We start from the raw sequence: 12,232 nt of genomic DNA on the forward strand, positions 1-12,232 counted from the left end.
TTCCATTACAGGTTATTGCAAGATAAAGAAAATAATTTCTTTTACAGTAAGTCCAAGCTGCTTATCTATTTTATATATAGTTGTTTCTGTTAATCTGATACTCCTAATTTGTCCATCTCTCCCTCCCACTCTCCTTTAGCACTCATATTGTATGTAGATCTGTTTGCATTACAGTAGATTTCACAAATAAATGATACAATATTTTTATTTCTCTATCTGATTTTCCTAAGTATACTACTCTCTAGGTGCATACATTTTGTTGCAAATGGCAACAAAATGTTGTTCATTTTTATGGCTAAGTAATATTCTACCTATTGATTGATAGATCTATTGATCACATCTTCTTAAGCCAATAGTCTGTTGTGCACTTGGGTTTTTTCTATGTTTTGATATTAGAAATAATGCTGTTATGAACACTGGATGCATGTATCTTTCTGAAGTAAGATTTTTTTTTTTCTGGATGCAAACCTAGGTGCAGAATTGCTGGATCATATCACAGCTCTATTTTTAGTTTTCTGTGAAAACTGCAAACTGTTTTCTATTGTGACTGGAACAAACTACATTCCAAACAACAGAGTAGGAGGGAGAATTTTTCTCCATAACCCCTCCAACATTTATTATTTATAGATTGTTTGATGATAGCAGTCATTTTGAACTGTGTGAGGTGATACTTCATTGTGCTTTTCATTTGCATTTCTCTAATAATTTACACTGTTGAGAATCCTTTAATGCACTTCCTGGCCACCTATGTGACTTCTAAGGAAAAATGTCTGTTCAAATCTTTTGCCAATTTATGATAGAGTTGTTTTTTGTGTGTGTGTGATATTAAGGATATTAACCCCTTGTCTTTCATTGTTGTTGTTGTTCAGTCACCAAGTCATGTCTGACTATCTGTGTCCCCATAGATTGCAGCACTTGAGACTTCCCTGTGCTTCTCTATCTCCCAGAGTTTGTTCAAACTCATGTCCATTGAGTCGGTGATAGTGTCCAGTCATCTCATCCTCTGCTGCTCCCTTCTCCTGTTGTGTTTTAATTGTTCCCACCATCAGAGTCTTTTCAAATGAGTTGGCTCTTCCTATCAGGTTGTCAAAGAGCTGGAGCTTCAGCCTCAGTCCTTCCAATGAATATTCAGGTTTTATTTCCTTTAGAACTGATTGGTTTGATCTCCTTACTGTCCAAGGGAATCTCAAGAGTCTTCTCCAGCACCACAGTTCGAAAGCATCAATTCTTCAGCACTCAGCCTTCATTATGGTCCAACCATCACATCCATACATGACTACAGGGAAAACAACAGCTTTGACTATACAGTCCTTTGTTGGCAAAGTGATGTCTCTGCTTTTTAATGTGCTGTCTAGGTTTGTCATAGCTTACCTTCCAAGGAGCCAGCATCTTTTAATTTCATGGTTGTAGTCACCATCTGCAGTGATTTTGGAGCCCTAGAAAATAAAATCCATCACTGCGTCCACATTTTCCCTTTCTATTTGCCATGAAGTGATGGGACTGCATGCCATAATCTTATTTGTGTTTAATTATGAGTTTTAAGCCAGCTTTTTCACGGTATTCTTTCATCCATATTTATATGCTCTTTAGTTCTTCTTCCATTTCTGCCATTAGATTGGTACCATCTGCATATCTGAGGTTGTTACTATTTTTCCTGGCAATCTTGATTCCAACTTGTGTTTCATCCAGCCTGACATTTTGCATGATGTCCTCTGCCTTTGAGTTAAATAAGTAGAGTGACAATATACAACCTGTTGCACTCCTTTGTCAATTTGAACAACTCAGTTATTCTATGTCAAGTTCTAACTGTTGCTTCTTGACCCACACATAGGATTCTCAGAAAATAGATAAAGTGGTCTGGTATTCCCATATCTTTGAGAATTTTCCACAATTTGTTGTGACCACAAAGGGTTTCACATAGTCAATGAAGCAGAAGTAGATATTTTTCTGGAATTCCCTTGCCTTCTCTATAATCCAGCGAATGTTGGCAATTTGATCTCTGGTTCTCTGCCTTTTCTAAATCCAGCTTATACATCTAGAAGTTCTCGATTCACATACTCTTGAAATCTAGCTTGAAGGATTTTGAGCATAACTTTACTAGCATGTGAAATGAGTGGAATTTTGTGGTAGTTTGAACATTCTTGCCATTGTGCTTCTTCATAGGTGGGATGAAAACTGACCCATTTCAGTGCTCTGATCACTGTTGAGTTTTTCAAATTTGCTGGGATATTGAGTGCAGCACTTTAACAGCATCATCTTTTAAGATTTTAAACAACTCAGCTGGAATTCAATCACTTCCATTAGTTTGTTCACAGTAATGCTTCCTAAGGCCCACTTGACTTCACACTCAAGGATACCTGGCTCTGGGTGAGTGACCACACCATCGTAGTTGTCCTGGTCTTTAAGACCTTTCTGGTGTAGAGTTCTGTGTATTCTTGCCACCTGTTCTTAATATTTTCTACTTCAGTTAGGTCCTTACCATTTCTGTCCTTTATCGTGCCCATCCTTGCATGCAATGTTCTCTTGATGTCTCCAGTTTTCATGAAGAGATCTCTAGTCTTTCCCATTCTATTGTTTTCCTCTATTTCTTTTCAATGTTCATTTAAGAATGCTTTCTTATCTCTCCTTGCTATTCTCTGAAACTCTGCATTCAGATGGGTATATCTTTCCCTTTTACCCTTGTCTTTCACTTCTCTTCTTTTCTCAACTATTTGTAAAGACTCTTCAGACAGCCACTTTGCCTTCTTGCATTTCTTTTTCTTTGGGATGGTTTTGGTAGTTGCCTCACATACAATGTTTAGAACCTCTGTCCATAGTTCTTCAGGCACTCTGTCTACCAGATCTAATCCCTTGAATCTATTTGCCGTTTCTACAGTATAATAATAAGGGATCTGATTTAGATCATATCTGAATAGTCCAGTGGTTTTCCCTGTGTTCTTTGATTTAGATCTGAATTTTGCAACAAGGCACTCATGATCTGAACCGCCATCAGCTCCTAGTCTTGTTTTTGCTGACTGTTCAAGCTTTTCCATCTTTGTCTGCAAAGAATATAATCAGTCTGATTTCAGTATTGACTGTCTGGTGATGTCCATGTGTTGTTGGAAGAGAGTGTTTGCTATGACCAGGATATTTTCTTGGCAAAACTCTGTTAGCCTTTGTCCTAGCTTTTGTCATTTTGTACTCCAAGGCCAAACTTGCCTATTACTCTAGGTAGCTCTTGACTTCCTACTTTTGCATTTCAGTCCCCTATGATGAAAAGGACATCTTTTTTGATGTTAGGAGTGTTTTAGGTCTTCATAGAACCATTCAACTTCAGCTTTTTCAGCTGAAGTGGTTGGGGCATAGACTTGGATTACTGTGATACTGAATGGTTTACCTTAAGTTTGATTAGCTCCCATTTGCTCATTTTGTTTCTATTTATTTTCTCTTTGGAGACAGACTAAGAATATATTGCTATGATTTATGTCAGAAAAAAATTTTCACATTCTTTTCTTGGAGTTTTATGATGTCACATCTTATATTTTTGTATAAACCATTTCAAGTTTATTTTTGTATATGATGTGAAGAAGTGTTCTGATTTTATTGATTTGCATGTAGCTGTCCAGTATTCTCAATATCATTTGTTGATGAAACTCCCTTTTCTCCATTGTATATTCTTGCCCCCTTTATCATAATTGACTCTATTCTGTTGCATTAATCTATATGTCTGTTATTGTGTCAATACCATGCTGTTTTGATTACTGTAGCTTTGTTATGTCTGAAGTCTAAAAGGGTTACGCCTTCAGCTTTGTTCTTATTTTCTTGGGATTTCTTTGTCAATTTTGGATGTTTTGTGGTTCCACAGAAATGTTAAGATTATTCTGGTTGTGAAAAGTATCATCAGCATTTTGATAGGGATTGCATTAATCTGTAGATTCCTTTGGGTAGTATGGCCATTTTAAGAACATTAATTCTTCAAATCAAAAACATGTAACAGCTTTCCATTTTTTGGAATCTCCTTGGATTTCCTTTATCAATGTTTTATAGTTTTCAGCGTATAGATCTTTCACATTCTTTATTAAGCTATTTCCTAGATTTTGGGGTTAGACTTTTAAATGGATTGGCTTTTTCCTCTTCTTTCTGATATTTACTTATTAGCATAATGAAATCAAAGGATTTCTGTGTATTAATCTTGTATCCTGCTTCCTTGCTGAATTCTTTTATTAGTTCTAATAGATTTTATGTGGAGACTCTATGTTTCTCTGTATAGTGTATCATGTCATCTATCAATAGTTCCATTTTACTTCTCCCTTCCAATGGGGTTGTATTTCTATTTCTTTTCCTATCTGATTGCTGCAGCTACTACTTCTAATACCATGCTGAATAGGATGGTGAGAATGGGCATCCTTGTCTTTTCCCCAAATTTAGTGAAGAAGTTTTCTGCTTTTTACCATAGAGTATTATGTCGACAGCGGGTTTGTCATAAATGGCTTTTATTTTGTTAAGACATCTTCCCTCTATATCCACTTTGGTGAGAGTTCTTATCATGAATAGATGTTGAATTTTATGAAAAGCTCTTTATGAGTCTACTGAGATGACCATGTATTTTTGTCTTTCCTTTTGTTAATGTGGTATATCACACTGATTTGTATGTGTTGAACCATTCTTGTGAACCTTGGAATTGTCCAGTTGATCATTCTGTTTGATTCTTTTTATGTACTGTTGCATTCAGTTTGCAACATTTTGTAGAGGATATTTGCATTTATATTCATCAAAGATATTGACTTGTCAAATGTGTAGGTATAGTGTCTTTGTCTTTTTTGGGTAATAGAGTGACAGTGGCTTCATGGAAATAATTTTGCAGTTTTCCTTCCTCTTCAATTTTTGGAATAATTAAAGCAGGATAGGTGTAAGCTCTTTTTCATATGTTTCATGGAATTCTTAAGTGAAGGCATCTGGTCCTGGACCATTGTTTTTAAATTACATATTCAGTTTCATTTCTGATAGTTGGTCTGCTCAAATTTTCTGTTTCTTCTGGACTCAGTTTTGGCAGGCTGTATATTGCTACAAGGGCTTCCAAGGTGGCTCCGTGATAAAGAATCCACTTGCCAATGCATGAGATACAGGCTTGATCCCTAGATCGGGAAGGTCCCCTAGAGAAGGAAATGGCATCCCACTGATATTCTTGTCTGAAAAATCCCATGGACAGAGGAGCTTAGGGGTCTATAGTCCATGGGGTTGTAAAAGAGTCAGATATGACTTAACAGCTATGCAACAAGAACAATATATTTCTATAAACTTGTGCCTTTGTTCTAGATCATCTAATTTGTTGCCATATAACTGTAATATTCTCTTAAAAATGTTTTTGTATTTCTGTGGTATCGGTTTTTACTTCTCCTCTTTCATTTCTTATTTTGTTTATTTCAATCCTCTCTCTTTTCTTCTTGGTGAGATCTGCCAGAAGTTTATCAATTTTGTTTCTCTTTTCAAACAAGCAATTCTTAGATTTATTGATTTTTTTCTATTTTTAATCTCTATCCTATTTCCTTTCTCATCTTTATTATTTCCTCCCTTCTGCCAACTTTAGGTTTTGTTTGTTCTTCTTTTTCTAATTCCACTAGGTGGGGGATAATATTGTTTATTTGAGATGTTTCTTCTCAAGAAGGGCCTTAATGACTATAAAATTCCCCATTAGAAGTCCTTTTGCTATATCCCATAGATGTTGTAAGGTTGTATTTTCATTTCCTTGAGTTTTTTTTTTCTGATATCTTCTTTGATTTTACCATTGACCTTCTTGTTTTTTTAGTAGCAGGTTTGATCTCCAGCTGTTTGTTCTACTCCTGTTTTACTTTCTGTGGTTGATTTCTAGTTTCACACCTCTGTGGTCATAAAAAAGGCTTGAAATAATTTCTATCCTTTTAAATTTGTTGAAGCTTGTTTTGTGATATTATCTTAGATCATTCATTTCCACTTGAAAAGAATTTGTATTCTGGTTTTTGTTATATTTTGGGGAGATTGTGTAGTGCCCTGTAGATATCAACTCCAATGGATCTATTTTGTCATTTAGGACCTCTGTTGCCTTGTTACTTTTCTGTCTAGGTTATCTGTCCATTGATGTCAATGAGGTATTAAAGTCTCCTACTATTATTGTATTATTGTCCACCTCTCTGTGTCTGTTAGAATTTATTATACTTATTTTAAATATTTAAGGTGCACCTATATGCATGTATGTTGATGAGTGTACTGGCTTCTTCATCATTATATAATGTTCTTTTTTGTCTTTCTTCATGTCCTTTGTGTTAAAGTCTATTTTTTTGATATGTGTATTGCTATCCCTGCTTTCCTGTAATTTCCATTTGTTTGAAACAGCTTTTTCTATCCCCTCACTTTCAGCATATGTGTTTTTGCCCTGAAGTGAATCTTTTCTAGGCAGCATATTGTAAGTTCTTGGTTTTTATCCCATCTATTACACTATATCATTTGATAAGAGGATTTAGTCCATTGACTTTAAAGTAATTATTGATAGGTATGCAGAGGTTAAAGCGTCTGCCTGCAATGTGGGAGGCCTGGGTTCGATCCCTGGGTCGGGAAGATCTCCTGGAGAAGGAAATGGCAACCCACTCCAGTATTCTTGCCTGGAGAATCCCAGAGACAGAGGAGCCTAGTGGGCTGCTGTCTATGGGGTCACACAGAGTCGTACATGACTGAAGTGACTTGGCGGCAGCAGCGGCAGCAGCAGCATGTACTTACAGCCATTTAAATCTTTCTTTTCCAGTTGTTTTTACAGTTTTTCTTTGTTCATATTGTCTTCTTTTTGTTTTTCTCATTTTTGGCTTGATAATTTTCTTCTGTAATATGATTGAGTTTGGTTTTTATGAATCTAATGTATATCATTTATTTGTGGTTGAAATCAATGAAAATCAAGTATGTTGATCTACAAGTGTATCTACTTGCTTTAAAAAGATTGTCATTCAAAATAAAATGCATTCTAAAAGATATATGTTTTTCTACTCCCTTCCTCCAGATTTTATCATTTATGTCCTATTTTCATGTTTGTCTTTTTATTGTTAATTGTAGTTATAATTCATTTAAATTTTTTGAATTTTGTTTTATTTTTTAATCTATACTTTGGTTTACTTTAGTAATCTTCATTCTTTTTATTTGTTTGCCTTTATTATTGTGATTGTTTTTTCCTGTAGATTCTTTTTTATCTTTATTTACAGAAGACTTTTCAATATTTCTTTTATTGTAGGTTTGATACTGCTGAATTCTTTTAGTTTCTGATTGTCTAAGGAAATTTTTTATCTTTTCTTCTATTCTAAATGATAATCTTTTTGGGTACTTAAGTTATGAGGTTTTCTCTTTCAGGTCTTTGATTATATCATGTCACTCCCTTCTGGTCTGCAAAGTTTCTGTAGAAATATCAACCAATAGCTTCATGGAGTCTCCCTTGTAGATGATTCTTAATTTTCTCTTGCTGCCTTTAGAATTTTCTCTTTATCTTTTGCTTTTGCCATTTTAAATGATATTTCTCAATGTGAGTCTTTTGGGGTTCATCTTTTTGCAACACTGTGCATCCTGTACCTGGATGCCTGTTTTCTTACTTAAGTTTGAGAAGTTTTTAGCCATAATTTCTTCAAGTACATTTTTAGTACCCATGTCTCTCTTTTCTTCTTCTGGAACCCCTATTATGCACAGGCTGGCATAATTTTTATTATCCCCTAGATATTATATGTTGCTTTAACATTTTTTATTAATCTGTCTTCTGTTCTGATTGGGTGACTTCAATCATTGTCTCTCCTGAATCACATATTCATTCTTCTATGTTATTTTGTGAATATTCATTGCTTCCAGATTGGTTTTTATTTAAGCAGTTGAATTGTCTATTTTTGATTGGTTCACCTTTATATTTTCCAGTTCTTTTTTATAGTGATCTGCATTTGTATCAATAGCTTTTCTTAATTTGGTTAGCATTTTTATTACTTCTTTTTGGTTTTAGTTAACTGGTGAGTACTGTTTCATTATTTGTTCTTTCAGGGTATTTCTCATTTTCTTTTTAATTGGGAGTAGTTCCTCTGACTTTATTTTATTTGACTTTCTCTGTCTCTATGAGTTTATGAGAAACAGTTACCTACTGTGAACTTGAGGTATTCTTGCCAGGAAAATCCCATAGACAGAGGAGTCAGGTGGGCCATGATCCATGGGGTCGCAAAGAGCTGGATACAATGGAAGCAACTGAGAATAGCACATACAGCATACTTTCAACTTCAAGGGTTGTTCTTATATGGGAGTATACTTGTGCAAACTGTGTGTGTCCAATATTTTTGTGTTAGTACTGGTTTTGGTATGGACACTGAGCCCAGTGTGCTGGCATTTATCTCCTTGATACAGGGTGTGGTTGGTGTTGGGAGATTTAAAGTCTGTGCAAGATGTAAGGTGGGGTTTCCTCTTTGCTCTGTGACTATTGCTACCCTATCAGGGGCAGAGTCTGCCCCTCAGTTGTTTTTGTATTTGAAGTCCTGAGTGTCAGGTTTGATATGGCTCCATTGCCCTTGAGTGTGAGCTCTGCCCTAAATAAGGTGGTTGTTGAAGCATGTGAAGCCCATGAAATCACAGAGGCTCATAGATGCCTATCCATTCCTCTGTTGTGTTCATCTCAGATCTAGTACAAGGCTGTGACTGGGTGTTGGGACACTGTGGCTGTATGAATTGAGGTGGCTGTGCTTTCACCTGATCCGGACTGCCTCTGTGGCATACTTTTCTCAGGACCTCTCTGTCCCACATCTCATGCTAAGCTGAACTGGAGTGCCCTCACTGGGAGACAAAGTACTATGTTCTCCTATGCAATGACAATGTTTATTGCCATTTCACTTGATTCACACCCCCAGGCTTTCTGGGCTGTCTCTGCAGAGCTATATTAATTCCTCTCCCAGGGTCTGTTTGCCTGAGATTTAGCACTTATCACTGCAAGCTCCTGTGGAACTGCCCTCTGTGCACATTGACAATATCCCCCATTGCCACATCTGCTGACAAAGGCCTCCACAACTTGGCCTGTTTCACACCCCAAGCACCCTGGTCAGTTTCTGCAGAGCTAGACTGGGTCTCTGCACAGAACTTGAACAAGGCTGTGGTGTGGAATGAGCAGGGTCAATTGTTTCTCCCTTAAAATTGCAAAGTGCAATGAGGCAGCAGCCTCCAGTGCAAGGCTGTTTCTGCCTTGATTGTCAGTAAGCCAACATGTATACACTGTTAGGGAGCTAGGCATCTCTAGCCCATCTATCTCTCTTAGCAGTTTTCCCAGCTGGTAAGGGGGCCCATTTCCTCCATAGGATTGATATGCCCAGACTCTTTACTCCTCAGGGAAAGGGTGTGGCTGTGTTGATTTTCTTCTTATAGATTGTTCCCAGGGGCAAAGACCCTGACTTAATGCCTTTTCTCCATCCTACCTGGTTACATGGAGATCTTTCTTGCAGCTTTAGTTGCAAACATTGGTTGACTGGAGTTCTGCCAGTTTCTAGTTAGTTTTTGTGAGAATTGTTTCACATGTACGTATATTTTTGATGTGTTTCTGGGGAAATGTGAGTGTTACATCCTCCTACCCTGCCATCTTGATATCCCAATTGAATTTTGTTGTTGTTATTCAGTTGTTAAGTTGTGTCTGACTCTGCAACCCCACGGACTGTAGCACACCAACCTCCTCTGTCCTGCGCTATTTCCTGGAGTTTGCTCAAATTCTTGTCCATTCACTTGGTGATGCTATCTAACCATCCCATCCTCTGCTTCCCCTTCTCCTTTTGCCTTCAATCTTTTCCACCATCAGGGTCTTTTCCAATGAGTTGGCACTTCACATCAAGTAGCCAAAATATTGGAGCTTCAAACATTTTAATTTACTACATTTTAAATCATAAAAAGGACAGTGCTAATAATAATGCTTGACTGATTCATTATAAATTTTTGTTTTCTTCTTCAGACTTTTGGGGGCTTGAGTCTGCTGTTATATCTATGTGACTGCTACTGCTAAGTCACTTCAGTCATGTCCGACTGTGTGACCCCATAAAGAGCATCCCACCAGGCTCCCCCGTCCCTGGGATTCTCCAGGCAAGAACACTGGAGTGGGTTGCCATTTCCTTCTCCAGTGCATGAAAGTGAAAAGTGAAAATGAAGGCGCTCAGTCATGTCTGACTCTTGGCGACCCCATGGACTGCAGCCTACCAGGCTCCTCCACCCATGGGGTTTTCCAGGCAAGAGTACTGGAGTCGGGTGCCATTGCCTTCTCCGATATCTGTGTGAGCAAATGTACAAAGACCACAAAACTGTTCTCACAATCTTTCTCTATATAATTGCTTTTAAGAGTTGCATTTACTATGTATTGCTTAAGATTTTGCTGTGTAGGAAAAAAGCATAGAGATTTCTCAAAAAGTGAAAAATAAAACTACCACACATGATCCAGCAATCTCATTTCTGGGTATTAATCAAAAGAATTGAGATCAGGATCTCAGAGAACACCTGTACTCCCAAGCTCATTGCAGCATTATTCACAATAGGCAAGATATGAAAACAACCTAAATGTCCACCTACAAATGAATAAAGAGAAAATAAATTGTATATACAATGGAATATAATTCAACTTTAAAAAAGAAGTAAATCCTGTCTTTTGTGACAGCATGAATGGATGGACCTAGAGGACACTATGCTAAGTAATATAAAACAGACACACAAAAACAAACACTGTATGATCTCACTTGTATCATGGAATCTAAAATGGTCAAATTCATAATAGCAGAGAGTAGAGCTGTGGTTGCCAGAGCTGATGAATGGAGGAGGGGGAAACAGGGAGTTGATGTTCAGTTTATTCAAAATTTCGGTTTATGAAAGATAAATAAGTTTTGGAGATCAACTATACGCCATAGTGGCTACATATAACAATATTGCATACTTAATATTTATTGACTATGCCAAAGCCTTTGACTGTGTGGATCACAATAAACTGTGGAAAATTCTGAAAGAGATGGGAATACCAGACCACCTGATCTGCCTCTTGAGAAACCTGTATGCAAGTCAGGAAGCAACAGTTAGAACTGAACATGGAACAACAGACTAGTTCCAGATAGGGAAAGAAGTATGTTAAGGCTGTATATTGTCACTCTGCTTATTTAACTTATATGCAGAGTACATAATAAGAAATGCTGGCCTGGAAGAAGCTCAAGCTGGAATCAAAATTGCCAGGGGAAATATCAATAATCTCAGATATGCAGATGACACCACTCTTATGGCAGAAAATGAAGAGGAACTCAAAAGCCTCTTGATGAAAGTGAAAGAGGAGAGTGAAAATGTTGGCTTAAAGCTCAACATTCAGAAAATGAAGATCATGGCATCTGGTCCCATCACTTGATGGCAAATAGATGGGGCAACAGTGTCAGACTTTAATTTGGGGGGCTCCAAAATCACTGCAGATGGTGATTGAAGCCATGAAATTAAAAGACACTTACTCCTGGGAAGAAAAGTTATGACCAACCTAGATAGCATATTCAAAAGCAGAGACATTACTTTGCCAACAAAGGTCTGTCTAGTCAAGGCTATGGTTTTTCCAGTGGTCATGTATGGATGTGAGAGTTGGACTGTGAAGAAAGCTGAGCGCCGAAGAATTGATGCTTTTGAACTGTGATGCTGGAGAAAACTCTTGAGAGTCCCTTGGACTGCAAGGAGATCCAACCAGTCCATTCTGAAGGGGATCAGCCCTGGGATTTCTTTGGAAGGAATGATGCTAAAGCTGAAGCTCCAATAGTTTGGCCACCTCATGTGAAGAGTTGACTCATTGGAAAAGACTCTGATGCTGGGAGGGATTGGGGGCAGGAGGAAAAGGGGACGACAGAGGATGAGATGGCTGGATGGCATCACTGATTCGATGGACGTGAGTCTGGGTGAACTCCAGGAGTTGGTGATGGACAGGGAGGCCTGGTGTGCTGCAATTCATGGGGTCGCAAAGAGTCAGACAAAACTGAGTGAGTGAACTGAACTGAACTGAATATTTACACTAAGAGAATGGATCTCAGATTATGTGTTTTTACCACAAAAACAAAAAATAATAAAAAGGATGGGAGGAAATTATAGGAGGTGATTGGTATGTCTATAGCTTTGGTGGTGATAGTCATACATGTATATTCCAGGAATATTCCACATTCCTGATTTATCACCTACCATGGAAACTATGATCAGCATTGCAGCGAAGGATAAACTACATTTTCCCCCACTG

General features: G+C 37.5%; 1 protein-coding gene across 1 annotated transcript in view; it reads left to right on the top strand.

Moving 5' to 3' along the window:
• The window catches only part of LOC138428860 (phospholipid-transporting ATPase ABCA3-like), a 248,510-nt gene that overhangs the window by 132,529 nt on the left and 103,749 nt on the right, over window positions 1-12,232 (top strand). The gene's annotated exons all lie outside the window — the stretch shown is intronic.

The sequence above is a fragment of the Ovis canadensis genome, chromosome 24 (genome assembly GCF_042477335.2).
Source record: "Ovis canadensis isolate MfBH-ARS-UI-01 breed Bighorn chromosome 24, ARS-UI_OviCan_v2, whole genome shotgun sequence".
Lineage (NCBI taxonomy): Eukaryota > Metazoa > Chordata > Mammalia > Artiodactyla > Bovidae > Ovis > Ovis canadensis.